General features: G+C 41.0%; 1 protein-coding gene across 1 annotated transcript in view; it reads right to left on the bottom strand.

Moving 5' to 3' along the window:
* The window catches only part of LOC133541135 (cell migration-inducing and hyaluronan-binding protein-like), a 352,912-nt gene that overhangs the window by 228,450 nt on the left and 104,238 nt on the right, over window positions 1–20,224 (bottom strand). The window contains exon 2 of the mRNA XM_061884247.1: window positions 7,960–8,053. The gene's annotated coding sequence lies outside the window, so the exon portion shown is untranslated. The remainder of the gene's footprint in view (window positions 1–7,959; window positions 8,054–20,224) is intronic.

The following is a 20,224-nucleotide window of genomic DNA, read 5'->3' as shown; positions in this document are numbered from 1 at the left end:
CATGCCTTGGGCACTAATGCACCCCCATACCATCACAGATGCTGGCTTTTCAACTTTGCACCTAGAACAGTCCTGATGGTTATTTTCTTCTTTGGTCCGGACGACACGACGCTCACCATTTCCAAAAACAATTTCCCAATTTGCATCAGTCCATCTTAGCTTAGCTCGGGCCCAGCAAAGCCGCCGTCATTTCTGGGTGTCGTTGATAAATGGCTTTGGCTTAGCATAGTAGTTTTAACTTGCACTTACAGATGTAGCGACAAACTGTTGTTACTGACAGTCGTTTTCTGAAGTGTTCCTGAGCCCATGTAGTGATATCCTTTACACACCGATGCCGCTTTTTGATGCAGTAACGCCTGAGGGAAAGAAGGTCTGTTATGTCATCGCTTACGTGCAGTTATTTATCCAGATTCTCTGAACCTTTTGATGGTATTACGGACCGTAGATGGTGAAATTCCTAAATTCCTTGCAATAGCCCGATGAAAAATGTTGTTCGTAAACTGTTTGACAATTTGTTATGCATTTGGTTATGCATTTGGTGACTGAGCATTTTCACGGAAGCTGCTTTTATAGCCAATCATGGCACCCACCTGTTCCCAAATAGCCTGAACACCTTTGATTGATTGATTGATACTTTTATTAGTAGATTGCACAGTACAGTACATATTCCGTACAATTGACCACTAAATGGTAACACCCGAATACGTTTTTCAACTTGTTTAAGTCGGGGTCCACGTTAATCAATTCATGGTAATTGGGATGTTCCAAATACGGGTTTGATGAGCATTCCTCAACTTTTTCAGTATTTATTGCCACCATTCCCAACTTCTTGTCATGTGTTGCTGGCATCAAATTCCAAAGTTAATGATTATTTACAAAAAAAAAGTGTTTATCAGTTTGAACATCAAATATGTTGTCTTTGTAGCATATTCAACTGAATATGGGTTGAAAATGATTTGCAAATCATTGTTTTCCGTTAATATTTACATCTAAAACAAATTCCCAACTCATATGGAAACGGGGTTTGTACAAACATTTGTGAAAGACTGGGCCGCTCTCAGGAGATCAGTGATTTCCAGTGTGGAACTGTCATGGGATGTCACCTGTGCAACAAATCCAGTCGTGAAATGTCCTCGCTCCCAAATATTCCAAAAGTCAACTGTCGGCTTTATTATAAGAAAATGGAAAAGTTTGTGAACAACAGCAAGTCAGCCATCAAGTGGTAGGCCACGTAAACTGACATAGAGGGGTCAGCGGATGCTGAAGCGCATAGTGCAAAAGCTGTTGCCGACTTTCTGCACAGTCAGTTGCTACAGAGCTTCAAAGTTCAATTAGCCCACGTACAGTACGCATCGAGCTTCATGGAAGGGATTTTCATGGCCGAGCAACTGCATCTAAGCCATACATCACCAAGTCCAATGCAAAGCGTCGGATATAAAGCACGTCACCACTGGACTATAGAGCAGTGGAGACGAGTTCTCTGGAGTGATGAATCACACTTTTCAATCTGGCAATCAGATGAATGAGTCTGGGTTGGGAGGTTGCCAGGAGAACAGTACATTTGGGATGGCATTGTGCCGAGTGTGGAATTTGGTGAAGGAGGAATTATGGTGTGGGGTGGTTTTTAAGGAGTTAGGCTTGGCCCCTTAGATCCAGTGAAAGGAACTTTGAATGCTCCAGGATACCAAAACATTTTGGACAATTCCATTCTCCCAACCTTGTGGGAACCGTTTGGAGCGGGCCCCTTCCTCTTCCAACATGACTGTGCACCAGTGCACAAAGCCAGGTCCATAAAGACATAGATGACAGAATCTGGTGTGGATGAACTTGACTGGACTGCACAGAGTCCTGACCTGTTGGGATTAATTAGAACGGAGACTGAGAGCCAGGCCTTCTTGACCAACATCTGTGTGTGACGTCACCATTGCACTTTTGGATGAATGGTCAAAAATTCCTATAAACACACTTTGCAACATTGTGGACAGCCTTCCCTGAAGAGTTGAAGCTGTAATAGCTGCAAAAGGTGGACCGACATCCTATTGAACCCTGTGGGTTAGGAACTGAATGGCACTTCAAGTTCATATGTGAGTCAAGGCAGGTGGCCATATACTTTTCGCAATATAGTGTATATCTAGTTTTAACATTCTCCCTGTGCTTGCATGTGTGTAATTTGACTTCATGTACTTCTGCATGCATTAACTCCAGCATGTCGTCCATCACAATCAGTCACTCACAATAAAAATTGTGTTGAATGATTATTATTATCATTATTATACAATTATTCTTTTTAGATGCACCCAGACAATCCTCCCATTAAGTTGAATGTGTCATGTTTTGGGCATAGGATTTAGGAAAAACAATGTGTCTTACATTACTGAAAAGACAAACATAAATTAATAATTAAACTGCTGCAAAACCACAAATACTCAATATTATTGGAAGGAAAAAATAGCAATTAACGAAACAAAAAAAGGGACATCTAATACACAAACGATTTGCAGGATGCAGCAACCCGTATTAAATTCAACCACATTTTTTTACACAGCATTATATGATAACAGAAGTAATATAAGAATATATTTGTAACTTAATATCGTTCTTTGTTAAAGAAGCTAAATAGTCTTATTTTATTGATATTAATTACATGGTAGCATGTCATTTTGGACTCTACGTGGCCACGTTTACAATTTCTAATCTATTAATCATCATAAGTCTGTCACAATCAGAGGTGGGTGCAGTAGCTAAAAGTGTACTCAAGTAAGAGTACACTCACTTTAAAATAATACAAAACCCAAAACAATTGAAGTTGGCACGTTGTGTAAATCGTAAATCAAAACAGAATATGTCCATCCATTTTCTACCGCTTATTCCCTTCGGGGTTGCAATGATTTGCAAATACTTTTCAACCTATATCCAATTGAATAGACTGCAAAGACAAGATACTTAATGTTCGAACTGGTGAACTTTGTTATGTTTTGCAAATATTAGCTCATTTGGAATTTGATGACTGCAACATGTTTCTAAAAAGCTGGCACAAGTGTTAAAAAAGACTCAGAAAGTTGAGGAATGCTCATCAAACACTTATGTGGAACATCCACAGGTAAACAGGCTACTTGGGAACAGGTGGCCGCCATGATTGGGTATAAAAGCAGCTTCCATGAAATGCTCAGTCATTCACAAACAAGGATGGGGCGAGAGTTACCACTTTGTGAACAAATGCGTGAGCAAATTGTCGAACAGTTTAAGGACAACATTTATCAATGAGCTATTGCAAGGAATTTAGGGATTTCACCATTTACGGTCCATAACATCGTCTAAAGGTTCAGAGAATCTGGGGAAATCACTGCACGTATGCGGCAAGGCTGAAAACCAACATTGAATGCCCGTGACCTTCGATCCCTCAGGCGGTACTTCATCAAAAACCGACATCAGTGTGTAAAAGAAATCACCACACTTCATAAAACCACTCTCAGTAACCACAGTTCATCGCTACATTTGTAAGTGCAAGTTAAAACTCTACAATGCTAAGCGAAAGCCATTTATAAACAACACCCAGAAACACCGCCGGCTTAGCTTGGCCCAAACTCATCTAAGGTGGACTCATGCAAAGTGGAAAAGTGTTCTGTGGTCTGACGAGTCCACATTTCAAATTGTTTTAGGAAACTGTGCATGTCGTGTCCTCCAGACCATAGAGGAAAAGGACCATCTGGTTTGTTATAGGCACAAAGTTGAAAAGCCAGCATCTGTGATGGTATGGGGGTGTATTAGTGTCCAAGGCATGGTAACTTACACATATGTGAAGGCACCATTAATGCTGAAAGGTGCATACAGGTTTTGGAGCAACATATGTTGCCATCCAGGCAACGTTATCATGGACGCCCCTGCTTATTTAAGCAAGACAATGAATGCCAAGCCACATTCTGCACGTGTTACCACAGCATGGCTTCGTGGTAAAAAAGTGTGGGTACTAGACTGGCCTGCCAGTAGTCCAGACCTGTCTCCCATTAAAAAAACGTTGTTGCAATGTTTTGCTGCCGATAAATTTTAAGTTAATGATTATTTGTAAAAAAAAAAAAAATAAGTTTCTCATTTTGAACATTATATATCTTGTTTTTGCAGTCTATTCAATTGAATATAAGTGGTAAAGGATTTGCAAATCATTGTATTCTGTTTTTATTTACGATTTACACAACTTGCCAACTTCACTGGTTTTGGGGTTTTGTATGACTCAAGTGGTGAAAAGTAGTCATCCAAATAATAACTTAAGCATTGAATATTCATTGAAAAAATGGCTATGTACTGGTAACGGTGACTAACTTCTGATTCATGTTTAATTCATATAGTTTTTGGTATTTGAACAGGTTGGTGAGTAAGAGAGAGAAAGAGAGAGAGAGAGAGAACAGGGCTAATGCCAGCATATGCTCAGCTAAAACCTCAAGACTTACTGCAAAGTGTTTTCTCAAGTTGAAAGTGAAATTCTTGTAGGGTAAAATGGGAGGATTTCTACTGACACATATGACAGCGCATGATATGGATGTTATATTATCATCACGGCCCCGTTTACACTGCACACCAAATCGGATATTTTTTGCCCTCAAGTGACACAGATCAGATTTTTTCTGCTAGTCTAAATGCTCCAAAGTGTTTCAAATCGGATCTTTTGGCGTCAGATTCAGGCCACATAAGGAGGTAGTCGGAATCTGATTGGAATTTGATCTTTATAAATGTGACTTCAGTCTAAACGGCAATATGACCTGAGTGCAACTTTTTTGCCAACTTTGGGCGATTTATGCCATTCGTGTGCGTGGGGAAAGACAGCCCGCCAACGGGTGTGGATAACTCACACCATCCGCTTTCGGTGAGCAAAGTATTTTTTCAGGGGCCAATTTTTTCAGCGACCAATTTTTCCGCGCATCACTAGTGCACAAATAATAGGCTATAAGTAATATATGGATATATATTTTCATTCCTAAGAAATAGCAATTGTTGAAAGACGGAAATTGACGCTGTGGCGAATTTGCTGACATGTTTGGTACATTGCATAAGTTGTTTATGTAAGCGAGTTAAAAAATAAAGCTAATGTGGATCCACGCTAATGTCCGTGTTGCCTCTAGTTAACAGCCATAGAAAGATTAGAACTCTCACAAATGTATTACCATTCATACATTAGAGTATTGTATTTATTTTCAAGTAAAAAAAAAACAATCATTTTTAAGGTTTGGCAACTTGTATTTTATTTTGTATTTGTACAAGTAGCAACTTCCTTGTTCATTTACGGAATCTGGGCAACTTCCTCTGTTTTTACTTTATTAAACTGTGCATGCAAGTGATGTTGAGGCCACTTTGGGGCCATATTGGGGCCTCTGCGCATTTACACTGGAGTTTGATAAATATCACATTTTACTTGCAGTGTAAACAATCACTTGGAGAAAAAAAACAGTTTTAGAAAAAATCAGTTTGGGGCCACTTTGGCCTGCAGTGTAAACTTAGTCCATGTCATGTCACTTTTTACAGTGTGGGCAGTTTGAGTACAGTCATGTGACTGCCCAACTCCGTTGAAATTGGTGAAATGTAGTCATGTGACGAGCTTAAGCAAATTGCAAGCAGTAATCAATAGATTAAAAATGAATACAATGACATAACTAAATGTAGCGATCACAACTAAACTAAATAAAACAAAATGAATGTAGCGTTTCGTCTTAATATATTAAAATAAAAGTAAAAAGTATTTTGCATTAAAATTACTATGACAGATACAATTAAACCAAAAACGTTAATTAAAGCAGCACTAAGTAACGTTTCAACCTTCATCAAATATTTTCATAACTTTTGGGATGATATGTCGATTTACAACTAGTTAAACGACATCTCCGTCATGGCCTGAGGGGTTCTGTATTGCTCTAACTGGCCCTTTGCAACTTTAAGGAGTGTGGCAGGAATCCTGACACACGAAAAACTACAAATGTGCTGACTTGCTTCACGGCATACTTCACTTTGTCACCAGGCAAAGAGATACACACAAAATATAGGAAAATGGAACCTGTCGAGAAGGAAAACAGTCACTTCCGCGTCCATAGTTAGTCCAAGACTGGCCCACAATCATGCCCTCCATCTTGAACACGCCAGACCAAATTCAAGGGTTTTTGTTTTTTTTAGACGTCCAGCGTCTTTCTTATATTATTCTGATTTCCTCTTGTGTTTTGTTTTTTAGCAGCATATGCTGTAGAGGCAAGTGCAGGTATTGCGATCTTTCCAGTTTGGTATTCTGCAGCCATTCTTTACTGCAAACAAGTTTAAATATATATATATATATATATATATATATATATATATATATATATGTATATATATATATATATATATATATCAAGTGGAGGAGTTCAAGTACCTAGGAGTCCTGTTCACGAGTGGGGGAAGAGTGGATCGTGAGATCGACAGGCGGATCGGTGCGGCGTCTTCAGTAATGCGGACGTTGTACCGATCTGTTGTGGTGAAGAAGGAGCTGAGCCGGAAGGCAAAGCTCTCAATTTACCGGTCGATCTACGTTCCCATCCTCACCTATGGTCATGAGCTTTGGGTAATGACCGAAAGGATAAGATCACGGGTACAAGCGGCCGAAATGAGTTTCCTCCGCCGGGTGGCGGGGCTCTCCCTTAGAGATAGGGTGAGAAGCGCTGTCATCCGGGAGGAACTCAAAGTAAAGCCGCTGCTCCTCCACATCGAGAGGAGCCAGATGAGGTGGTTCGGGCATCTGGTCAGGATGCCACCCGAACGCCCCCTGAGGGAGGTGTTTAGGGCACGTCCAACCGGTAGGAGGCCACGGGGAAGACCCAGGACACGTTGGGAAGATTATGTCTCCCGGCTGGCCTGGGAACGCCTCGGGATCCCCCGGGAAGAGCTAGACGAAGTGGCTGGGGAGAGGGAAGTCTGGGCTTCACTGCTTAGGCTGCTGCCCCCGCGACCCGACCTCGGATAAGCGGAAGACGATGGATGGATGGATGGATATATATATCTACACATACATATATACATACATACATACATATATATATAGCATATATGTATGTATATATATATATGTATGTATGTATATGTATATATACACACACATTTTTAAACAAATATCTATATATACACATATATAGAGATATATATATATACACATATATACATATATACACACACATATGCATATATACACATATACATACACATATATATATATCTAAATAAAAAAATATATATGTACATACACACACACACACACATATTATATATATATATATGTATATATATATATATTGATATATTCATATATATATATATATATATATATATATATATATATATATATATATATATGGATATATTCATATATATATATTGCGTTAGCCAATGAGGAGGCTCCTTCATGGACTCTGCTCATCCCTCCTACCTCTAAATCCTGTGATTGGACGATGATTTTGTCTTCCTGGGTTTATTTACTAAAATTCTTAACTATAAGGCAGACAGCACGCAGAAATACAGTTTTTTTCTGAAATTATTATTGTTATGATATACTGCATGATGCTAATATGATTTTTTTTTTAGTTAAAGTATATAAGCTTTAAGTAATTGCCACAGAATAAATGTTGCACGTGAATATCCGCCTATGGTCACACTCAGGGTGGAGCAAGAGCTGTGCTTATTCTTAAATCCACTTAAGTACTTTTGGACGTACACATTTCTGAAGTTGGAATAAGTCCACCGCCGTGGGAAGGGGAAACATTACATTGCACTTGAGGTTTGAATGCAGTGTTCACCAGACTTAATAAAATGGTAAAACAAACTTGCAGAAAGCAATCTAATCTAATCTGTTCGCTTCAATTGAGACACCTGGAAACATCCATTGAGATGAGGATATAGAATACTAAGGTCATTCTGAATTAACAATTAAAAAGCAAAATAAACATCATTTACCTGACTGTCACTCTCCGTGAGTGAGAAAGAAGGAGGGCACGACAATGGCGTGACAAACACCGCGACCACTCGTACATCAGCCGTGTTGGACAATCTGTATGGAGAGTCAAATGAGACTAAATTAGATAAATATACATGAAAGGGGCTGTTTGCAACTTGCTCAGAGTTACATTTTTCAAACCAAAAAAATACAACAAAAAAAACATTAGCGAGGTTATGTTACCTTCAGTGTTTTAACAGAACACATTTATTTTAAAAGGGTCATTTCTCTACATTTAAAAACCTTCCTTGTGGTCTACATAAGATGTAATAGTGTTTTTTTGGTCAAGATTTTGCAAAGATTACTTTTCACAAACCGTCTCCAAGACCGGTTTCTGGCTGTTTAAGGATGTGGATGGTCTTATTTACGTGCCTCCACTTCAACTGCGTTTTCTCCCCATCATCTTTGATGTAGTTTTAAACTCTTCCATATCAAGTATTACAAAGGGCAAAAGTGAAGGATGCATGTGCATGTATGATCCAGTTTGCTGCACAACAAGATGTAAGAAAAATAGAAAAAGCTTTTTGACGACAACACCGGACTACCATGGCCGATTTGTGTAAATTTCTACCATGTATAGAAATTACGCCGACATCCATCCATCCATTTCCCACCGCTTGTCCCTTTTTGGGTCGCTGAAGCCTATCTCAGCTGCATTCAGGCAGTAGGCGGAGTACACCCTGGACAAGTCGCCACCTCATCGCAGATTTACGCCAACATCACATGGAAAAATGTCACGTGCTGTGTAATTTCCAAATGGCTCATTTCAAGGGACGTTGGAAAGAAGGCAAGATTGTTTTATAAATATCTCCACAATGCCTTCATGGTTTGATTTTAAAATCTGGGCACTTCTGCAGATCACAAATACATACAAACAGGTACCAATAGGTAAGAAAAGTAGGTTTTGCATAACAGGCCCCTTTTAAAATTGTCTATAGTCGATTTTTTTAAATTACTAAGTTTACGTAATAAAACTTTTTGCCGTTCTGAAAAAAAAGTGATTGGTATTTACAGCTATCACCCATGCAGCGTGTACACACAAACTCAAAGCAGTCTCAGAGATGCTACAAAAAAATATTGTTTTCTTTGTTGTTGTTACGTTTGTTAATGATAGCTAACAATATTAGCGAAACTTCGCCAAATCGCTACCATTGTCTAAGAAACTAACTACTTTCACCCTTATCTGCAATTTGTGACAGTCGAAGTTCAATCGCCGATGACATCCTTGATCTTATGATTTTCAATGTTTGTTATTTATCTAAGAGCTAATTGGGAAAGCTCCTGTGGAATGTCTAGCCAGTGTTGGATAGTATGGCTAATACTGACTAGTATATAAATGGCTTGTTTCTTCTTGGCATGGTTGCTGGTGGCCTTGTGATCACTAAGAAAATGCATGGAGCGAGTGAAAAGAGATGACACAAGTAACACTGACATGGCTGAAGTAGCAGTCCACAGGTGGAAAAGCAGAGACCTTGGCAAAAACAGCTTGAAAAGGGCAAACGTGTGACACCGAGCAACAAACATGAAACAAAATACAAGGAACCACCACCGTTTGAGATGTGGTGCTGGCAAACAATGCACTCCGATGGTGATGAAAAACAGGTGCATATCCTAATCACCAAACCGAGCCAGGTATGTCAATCATTGCTCCACACTTTCTCTCTGGCACTCATCGAGGGCGGACGCTGCCCTTTCCTCTCCCTTATCTCTCCCGCTTGCTTCTTTGTCTTGTCTTAAATTTTTTTGTTGCCTCTTTTTTGCACTGCTCTCCAAATTAACATTAGAACTATTTAACTGGCATCAACGAAATTGACAACATCTTGGGTTTAGGGGAACCTGCTTGTCAGGATGGAGCGGTTGTTGATGGACACTCGACGGACTCTTGGGAGAAGGAGTGCCGCGTGCCTGGTGACCCTTTTCAGTCGAGGACCCGAAGATATCTACCTATTCGGAAATATGACAACAGGACATCTGCTGATTGGAGTAAGCGTTGCTCTGGTTTGTCGACAAATTGGAAATTGCTTACAGTCTTCAAAGTACCCCAAAGCTGCCACAAATGATTGGAGGATGCGGGAAGAACAGTGGACACTTGGATCACTTCGAACTGTCTGCCCCGCAGGTTTGAAGACCAGTCACAGACAATTTAGAGTGTAAAGCAAATTTTCACTCGTATACACAACATTCTAATTTGGATTGTTTCCCTGGCTTCGAGACACTCCTGAAGGACAGTGCGGCAAAGACACAAAAATCTCCCTTCTTGTCTCTCATGGACACACACCTGTTGTTGACTTTAGACTTATCGGCTGCACGACATCAAGTCTGCGGAACAGAGACACACTGCAGGCTTACACATACACATGCATCCATAAAAATGTACGCTACACACATACATACCCCACGCCTCCCAATCCAACGCCCTCGACGCAAATCCCATAGGGCTTATGAAAGGATGGTCGGCGCCTGAGAGCTGCGGCCTACCACCACGACCCCACATTCCCTTCCCTCTGATGCTAGATATCTCGAGATGTAAGTTGTAATATGTATATGTGCTTTGCTATGGAGGTTTTTTTCCCCACTCCAGACAGGGCCCCCTTAGGAGCCCATTCTAGATTGTATTTTTTTTACTCATCCTTCCCCAGGGTGTTACCTTTTCCCCTATCTTTTACGCGGCGCTTTGTGGCGAACCATCAGCGTTCCTGTTCTGTAACCCTGTTCACTGTTTTTTTTGTCTAATCTTGAACCGGTTAGTGCTGAAAACAAAGATTTGTTGTTCTTGTGCAATGAAAATAAAGACCTATCCTATCCACTGATCGTGAAGAGGCAGGCTTTTTTTTTTTTTTTTGGGGTCATGAAAAAGGGAGGTTTTTTGGGTTGGTGCAAAATTGTAAGTGTATCATGTGTTTTTTATGTTGAGCTAATAAATACAAAAAAAATAATAAAAAAATAGACAAAACATCTAAAAAAATATATATATAAAAAATTCTTCTGTGGCCCAGTGGTTGGGAACCACTGGTCTATACATTGCGGCCATGTAACATCTTGGAATTGCAACTCCGTACAAAGTCTACTGTGTAATACTTGCAAGTGATACTGCAAAGTGTAAGAATATAATGGAATCCACTGTTAATTGTCACATTAACGAAACACTTTATTATTAAACAAATTAATATTTATTACCAATACGAATACATTCAAAAGTAACAAAATTTGGTGCCGTGGAGTTAGGGCTGAGCGATATATGGATATACTCGCTATATCGCGGATTTGTCTCTGTGCGATTTACAAAATGACTATATCGTGATATTCGAGTATACTGTACGTTCTCATGCAGTTGCTTTTAGCTGCGGGCATTACACTACAGGCTCTTCCCACTCCTTGTGTCTCCTTCTCGCAGACAGCAAGCACACCTTCTTTCATACGTCACATACTGTGACATCATACGTCACATACGTATACGCCCTCGCGGAGCAGAGAGGTAGCAGCATGGGTAACGTTAGCTGTGTTGCGAGTGGTGATACGAGAGAACGAAGGTGCCAATCTGGTAACAAATGAAGGAAGAATGAATTCCCAAGAAAAACAGCAGGGGGTCCATTGTCTGGCGGTGATTTGGCTTCAAGTGGGAATATGTCAAACAGACAACTGTAATTTGTCATGTGTGGGGCAAATAGATAGATAGATAGATAGATAGCACTTTATTGATTCCTTCAGGAGAGTTCCTTCAGGAAAATTAAAATTCCAGCAGCAGTGTACAGAGTTGAGATCAATTAAAAAAAAAAAAAAAAGTAAAAAGTAAATAATGGGGGTTTAAAAGGAAAACAAATAGAGAAATATTACAAAAAGAATAGAAACAATGCGAATAACAATATAACAGTAAAATAAGAGTATAACAAGACAAAGTAGGCAGTAGTGACCATGTTATGAAAACGTATTGCACTGTTAATGTTTTGCATCCCCTGTCATCCTAATACCCCCCGTCCCCCGTCCCAGAGAGGAGTTGTACAGTCTAATGGCGTGTGGGACAAAGGAGTTCTTGAGTCTATTAGTCCTGCACTTGGGATGAAGCAGTCTAGCACTGAACAGGCTCCTGTGGCTACTGATAACGCTATGCAGAGGGTGACTGGCATCATCCAGGATGCTTACTAGTCTGTCCACAGTCCTCTTCTCTGCCACCGTCACCAGTGAGTCCAGTTTAATTCCGATTGTAGAACCGGCCCGCCTGATCAGTTTCTCAAGTCTGGAGCTGTCCTTCTTAGATGTACTGCCCCCCCAGCACACTACCATGTAGAACAGAACACTGGCAACCACAGACTGGTAGTAAATCCACAGGAGTTTTCTACAAATGTTGAAGGAGTGCAGTCTCCTGAGGAAGTACAGCCTGCTCTGTCCTTTCTTGTACTGGTGGTCCGTGTTAACAGTCCAGTCCAGCTTATTGTCCACCCAAACCCCGAGGTACTTGAATGAGTCCACGGTCTGTACCTCAACTCCCTCGATCACAATAGGTTGTGACCGTGGACTCGACCTCCCAAAGTCAATGACCAGCTCCTTGGTCTTTGACGGATTGAGCTGCAAGACGTTCGTGTGGCACCAGACAACAAAGTCCCTCACCAGGTTCCGAAACTCCTCCTCTCTGCCGTCCCTGATGCACCCGACGATGGCTGTGTCATCCGCGTACTTCTGGATGTGACACAGCTCTGAGTTGTAGCAGAAGTCAGCGGTGTACAGGGTGAAGAGAAGAGGGGCCAGCACCGTTCCCTGCGGTGCTCCGGTGCTGCTGATCACAGTGTCAGACGTGATGTCCTTCAGTCTGACGTACTGTGGCCTGTCGGTGAGGTAGTTCGAAATCCAGACAACCAGGCAGGGGTCCACTTGCATTTTGTAAAGCTTGTCCTGAAGGAGGCGGGGCTGGATGGTATTAAAGGCACTCGAGAAGTCCAGGAACAGGATCCTCACAGTGCCATTTCCCTTATCCAGGTATGAGTGGGCTCGATGCAGCAGGCGTTGCTACAAAAAGTAGCTGCAATGCTAATATGTAACATCATTTGAAAAGTCAACTGCCAGGGAATGAAGAGTGCATACTCCGCATATCAACATCTCAGTTCGGTGCCACACCAACAAAATGCCGAGGCAACCATTTCCACATCAACACCGTGGGGAAAAAATTGTGAACAACATAAGGAGATAACGTCCGCAGTAACCTACCACATAGCGATTTGATTTCCTATTATGTAGCTCGTTTTTATTTGACAGTTATTGAAATTTCTTGTTTGACATCATGCACACTAGTGTACTTTATTTGTATTAAACTATTGTAGTTGCATTCTGTACAAAAAGTGTACTTTAATTTAGTGTTGTTTTGATATGTCATCTTAGTGACATCATGCATAAAAGTGCACTCATAGCTTGTTTTAAAATGTCTCTGACAATTTTGCACTTTCTGTTTTGAAATGAGATAAATGTTTGTGCCATTGCTTAATAACTGTTTAATAAATAAACTTTTGGTCATTTGACTTAATTGTGATTTCATTCTCTGCATGAAAGTTTGAAATGAGTATATATGAATGCAGTATGAACAAGAATGTTTTAATGTAGACACATAGAATCATCATACTTCTGTGATGATATGCATCAAGTGTCAATTCAAGGCTAAGGCAAAATATTGAGATATATATCGTGTATCGTGATATAGCATAAAAATATTGAGATATTAAAAAAAAGGCCATATCGCCCAGCCCTGTATAAATTCGAGGTACTGGGAATTAGTAGACGTGGGGGTGGAAACATCATGTTTTGCAGCTGTTTTTCTGCTAAGGGGACAGGACGATTGATCCGTGTTAAGGAAAGAATGAATGGGACCATGTATTGTGAGATTTTGAGTCAAAACCTCCTTCCATCAGTGAGAGCTTTGAATGGTTGACCAAATACTTATTTTCCACCATAATTTACAAATAAATCCTTTAAAATTCCTACAAATGAATTCCTGGATTTTTTTTCGCATTCTGTCTCTCACAGCTGAAAATTACAGACCTCTGTCATCATTTTAAGTGGAAGAACTTGCACAATCGGTGGCTGACTAAATATTTTTTTGCCCCACTGTAATTCAGACTGACAAGAAACGGAAAAAACACTAACTCCAATAAAGCAGGAAGAAAATCAATGAAAGACAATATCCTGGACTGAAGCAGCACAACATGATAAGTCGGGGACAATTCGAGCTGTAAATGTCAGCTAAATATCAAGATATCAAGATGAGGTAAATTTGATTGCATCATGCGTATATAAGCTTCAGCCGTGCACATTTAGCTTTCTCGTACTAATCACACTCTGTAGGATCCAGAATTAGGGGGGGGTTTGGCCCCTAGTGTGTGAATGTGAGTGTGAATGTTGTCTGTGTATCTGTGTTGGCCCTGCGATAAGGTGGCCGCCTTCCGCCCGATTGTAGCTGAGATAGGCACCAAAGAGAATAAGCGGTAAGAAATTGATGGATGGACGAGCAATACTGTATGTGTGGTGGTGTAACAGGAAATATTTAATGACTATTTAAAGATTTTAAAACAGCTCTGGTTAAGAACAAATCTTTTCATGGTCTTGTGTAAAGTACATCTCGCATACGAACCATCTCAAGCTATCAGAACCTTGGGGAGTGGTCTCCTGCTGGTTGTTAGTCAGGACCAAACATGATGAGTGTGTGTTTCAGTTTTACGCTTTTAAAATATGGAAGTCTTCCTGAAAATGAGACGTGCCTCAACATTGGCAATGTTCAAATCCAGCCTGAAAACTTGCCTTGCCTTGCCTTAATGAACTGTATTCACCTGTGTCAAGTAAGAAAATAGGTAACAGTGAAGTGAATTATATTTATATAGTTCTTATTCTGTCGAAACTCAAAGCGCTTTGCGTAGTTAGCTACATTTAAATGTATGTGGGTGGCACTGGAAGCAAGGATATTGTGTCTTGCCCAAGGAACCAGCGGCACTAACGAGGATGGTGAAATCTGAAATGAAACCTGGAACCCTCAAGTAGCTCTACCAACTAAGCCACGTCCCCAGGTGAGAGGCCAGATAAGGTTGTTGTATTTTTTTTTTACCGCTTTATTGTACGCTTAACTTTCTAGTATTACGCTTTATTTTGTAGCATTAATGCCATCTTATATTTGTGACATAGTAAATCCACTTCAAATCTATTCCAGAGTCCACCCCCACCTCTCAGCGACCACCAGGAAATGTGGCTGCAACACACGCCCTTAAAGCCCTTCTTCTCGTATGCTGTAAGCAGCATTGAGGTAAAATACTTTTTTTTTTAAATGCATCGCTAATGTCCATTAACATGTCCACTGCAAATTTCAGATAATAAGCCATTAATTATTTGTATTTGATTGGGTCAATTTAATATTTGTTGAACATGGCAAAGTCCGCCTCAACTTTGACTCCAGATTCCAGACTTGCGAATTTATGCCTCATGGAAATGTCCGATAATGGCTTTTTTGCCGATATCCGATATACCGATATCGTCAAACTCTTAATTACAGATTCCGATATCAACCAATACCGATATATACAGTCGTGGAATTAACATATTATTATGCCTAATTTTGTTGTGATGCCCTACTGGATGCATTAAAACATTTAAAAAGGTTTTCCAAAATAAATCAACTAAAGTTATGGGAAGAAAAAGCCAACATGGCACTGCCATATTTATTATTGAAGTCAAAACAGCAGTTTGAAATTTGGGACATGCTCTCCCTGAGATAATCCTGATACCCACTACAACTATGGGAAATACTATACTTTGACTTTCACAAAGTCTCAGTCTAAGTCTAAGAAAGTGCGGGGTTGGGTTGAGGGTGAAGGGGGCGGGGGGTGTATATTATAGCGTCCCGGAAAAATTAGTGCTGCAAGGGGTTCTGGGTATTTGTTGTATTGTGTTTATGTTGAGTGACGGTGCAGCTGTTCTCCCGAAATGTGTTTGTCATTGTTGTTTGGTGTGGGTTCACAGTGTGGCTCATATTTGTAACAGTGTTAAAGTTGTTTATACGGCCACCCTCAGTGTGACCTGTATGGCTGTTGACCAAATATGCTTTGCATTCACTTGTGTGCGTTAATATCAAAGGAAGGGCCTTTAAGGTTGATTGGCGCTCTGTACCTCCCCCTACGTCTGTGTACACGCCGGCATTTTAAAAAGTCATAAATTTTACTTTTTAAAACCGATACCGAAAATTTCCGATATTACATTTTAAAGCATTTATCAACCGATAATATCGGAAGTCCGATATCGGACATCCATAGTACGTCCACGGCCTGGATGAGAGAATATGAATAAAACACATGTGCGTAACTTCAAACGCATATAAAAACACTTGAGTGCAAATTGTTTACAAAATAGCACCCATTATTTACAAAAATACACCTGCTACACAAACACTAGGACAAGGCCAACGAGCTGACCTTAGGGACAAGGTTGTAGACCAGTAGAAGACTGTAATAAACACCCTGAGTGCCAACAATTATTATTATTATTATTTTTCACAGCTCTAATTTACAGTCTTAAAGGAAATAAATCAGCGTCGCCACTGAGGAGTCAGACAAGCACAGGGAGGAGATGCAAATTCCACCAAGAAATGTCCTGAACCTAACAAGCCCCTGCTGCCAGACAGGTAGGCAGCATGTGCACTCTGTTCTGTGCATGAAAGGCGTGTTGTCAGGCTTCAAATACAAATGTAAAGTGAGACAGTCAGGGATATTAGGAAGATAGAGAAGGGAACCAGGACATATATGTCCCCTGCTGCTTCTGAAATGAATGTGAAGATTGTCTATGTCCAGGATACAGAAGATGAATAAAAAATAAAAAGAAACATTAGATCATTGTTGTTTCTAAACTTCAGAAAAGGAGGGATGCTAGAAAATGCCAGATTAGTGTAAAAACTTCAACTTTCTAAAGTATTTGTCTGTAGGTGGAAAGAAAACCCATCACTGGGAAGGGTCAATCACAGCTTTGTTTTATTCTTGTAATATTTGCTTCTGTGAGTCAAAGCACACATGAGCTTCAACGTGAGAAGGAACGGCAGGGGTTAGCGCACGGATTTGTTGGGCTGGAGCACAGTCACGCACACTAAGCAGTCTTTTTTCCTCCCTGCACACTTCGATAATTTTTTACATGCAAAATAACGAAGAATCTCAATTTTACTGTTGATTGTTACGGTCCTCTCCAAGGTTTCTCATTGTCATCCCACTGGGTTGAGTTTTTCCTGGCCCTGATGTGGGATCTGAACAGAGGATGTGGTTGTGGCTTGCGCAGCCCTTTGAGACACTTGTGATTTAGGGCTATATAAATAAACATTGATTGATTGATTGATTGATTGATCTATCCATCCATCCAGTTTCTACCGCTTGTTCCTTTCGGGGTCGCGGGAGGTGAACTCAGGCGGAAGGCGGAGTACAACCTGGACAAGTCGCCACCTTATCACAGGACCAACTCAGATACACAACATTCACATACTAGAGCCAATTCACTGTTGCCCGCCCGCCTATTCCCAGGTGCATGTTATTGTCTGTAAATCAAGATGTGTTTGCAAGCATTGATTGATTGAAGTAGTAGATTGCACAGTACAGTACATATTCCGTACAATTGACCACTAAATGGCAACACCCGAATAACTTTTTCAACTTGTTTAGGGGTCCATGTTAATCCATTTATGGTAATAAATGAGACTATTCCAGTTTACATGTTAATCTGCATAGTTTCAACACTGCTTTTCATGATCATGTTGTGCTAATGAACGCATTCCCATAAATCAGTGGTTCTCAACCTTTTTTCAGTGATGTACCCCCTGTGAACATTTTTTTTGATTCAAGTACCCACTAATCAGAGCAAAGCATTTTTGGTTGAAAAAAAGAGATAAAGACGTAAAATACAGCACTATGTGATCAGTTTCTGATTTATTAAATTGTATAACAGTGCAAAATATTGCTCATTTGTAGTGGTCTTTCTTGAACTATTTGGAAAAAAAACAACCTAAAAACTTGTTGAAAAATAAACAAGTGATTCAATTATAAATAAAGATTTCTACACATCGAAGTAATCTTCAACTTAAAGTGTCCTCTTTGGGGATTGTAATAGAGGTCAATCTGGATTCATGAACTTAAACGCCTACTGAAATGAGATTTTCTTATTCAAACGGGGATAGCAGGTCCATTCTATGTGTCATACTTGATCATTTCGCGATCAATCAATCAATCAGTTTATTTATATAGCCCTAAATCGCCAGTGTCTCAAAGGGCTGCACAAACCACAACAACATCCTCGGTAGAGCCCACGTAAGGGCAAGGAAAACTCACCCCAGTGGGACGTCGGTGACAGTGACAATGATGACTATGAGAAACCTTGGAGAGAACCCCCCCACCCCCAGGGGACCGAAAGCAATGGATGTGTCATGACGCTGAGTCGAACCCACGTTTCCTCAGCGGCTGGAGCTGCGTGCGCCTCTACTAACAGTGTGCCAAGAGGCGCCTCTGCTGGTAGTGCACTCAGACTCGTCCTCACTCGTGCTGAGTGCAGCACGCCCAAGCAGCAACAAGCCTGCAGCTTATCAATAATCAACACACCTGGTTTTGTAGAAAGTGAGCCGTATAAAGACCAGCAGACCAGAGGAACCTTTGCCAGAACGTCGCTATCTTCCCAGTAAGCAATACGTCTGGCATTCCCTCCCCTGTGCTTTGCTCTTTGCTCTCTCCAAGTCTCCCTTGTTCATGTCCCTTGTGTCTTCCACAGTGACTCCCCTGTCTTCCGTGATCGTACCTTGCCTCTCGACATCCATCCAGATTCCTATCTGCCTTCCTCGATCCACGACCTCCCTGCTCGGACCCAGACCACGCTGCCTCGCTCCTGCCCCCTGACCTCTTGCCTGCTCACGAACTGCCTCTTCGCTCTGCCCCTCTGGATTCGACGAAGGATACAACCAACACTCACAGACAACAAACAGACAATAACATTTACATTATTAATATTACACAAAGTCAACACTCATTAACTTAGAGTAGCATACACACGCCATGTAATCATCAAAGGTTTAAATAAACCTTGTGAACCGCAGTTGTACCCTGGTTGTCGCCTCCCTCCCTCCTCTGTACACAACTGGATGTCGAGCAGGTCTTACATGATGCTGTGAAAGTTCAATCCATAGTGGATCCAACACAACCGTGAGAGTCCAGTCCAATGTGGATCCAACACAGTAGCGAAAGTCACGTCCATAGTGAAGCCAACAGGAAATCATCCCAAGCGGAGGCGGATCAGCAGCGCAGGGATTTCCCCAGTCGATACACAGGCGAGCGGTCCATCCTGGGTCCCGACTATGGACGAGCGGTCCATCCTGGGTCCCGACTCCGGGCAGCCAGTACTTCATCCATGGCCACCGGACCAGACCCCCTCCACAAGGGAGAATGGGACATAGGAGAAAAAGACAATCTGCAATCACCGCACGTGCCCATGATGAGCGAGCTGCCTTCAGAAGCTGTCACAACCTGCCATCCCTAGCCGGAATATAACCTTCTGTTCGCGTACAGTAAGCCACGTCCTGCTTGATGCATTCCTGCTCTCTCTGTGTTTGCCCCTCCATGTTTACAGTGTGTGTTTTCTTGTGCTGTCACCACAGTACGCTGTGCGTCTCACTTTTCCCTGGATCATCGATCCTTGACTTTCCCAGCTTTGGACTTGGACCTGTAGACTTCACTCTCCCCTGGACTTCCTCGTCTCTCGTTCAACATTTACGGTAACACTCAACAGCTAATCTACACACATAGTCTTGCACCATACACACTCTTGGATTTTGTCACACAACATTTCCTTAGTTATTATATTTAGTATTGTTTGATTATTATACATATATATATATACTATTATATTTACAATACAATATTTAGAGTTTTTCCCCCTGGTTTCTGTGTCGTCATCTCCCCTCGGTCCAACATAACAATTGCAAGGGCAAACGCTCTTGTAGACATTCCTGCAGTCAGCATGCCAACTGAACGCTGCCTCAAAACTTGCGACATCTGTGGCATTGTGCTGTGTGATAAAACTGCCAATTTCAGAGTGGCCTTTTATCGTGGGCAGCCGAAGAAACACTTCTACAATAATGATGCTGTTTAATCAGCATCTTGATATGCCACACCTGTAAGGTGTGATGGATTATCTCGGCAAAAAAGAAGTGCTCACTACCACAAATTTAGACAGATTTGT

Source organism: Nerophis ophidion, linkage group LG02 (assembly GCF_033978795.1).
Source record: "Nerophis ophidion isolate RoL-2023_Sa linkage group LG02, RoL_Noph_v1.0, whole genome shotgun sequence".
NCBI classification, from domain to species: Eukaryota; Metazoa; Chordata; class Actinopteri; order Syngnathiformes; family Syngnathidae; genus Nerophis; species Nerophis ophidion.
This window is presented reverse-complemented; position numbering and strand designations above follow the sequence as displayed.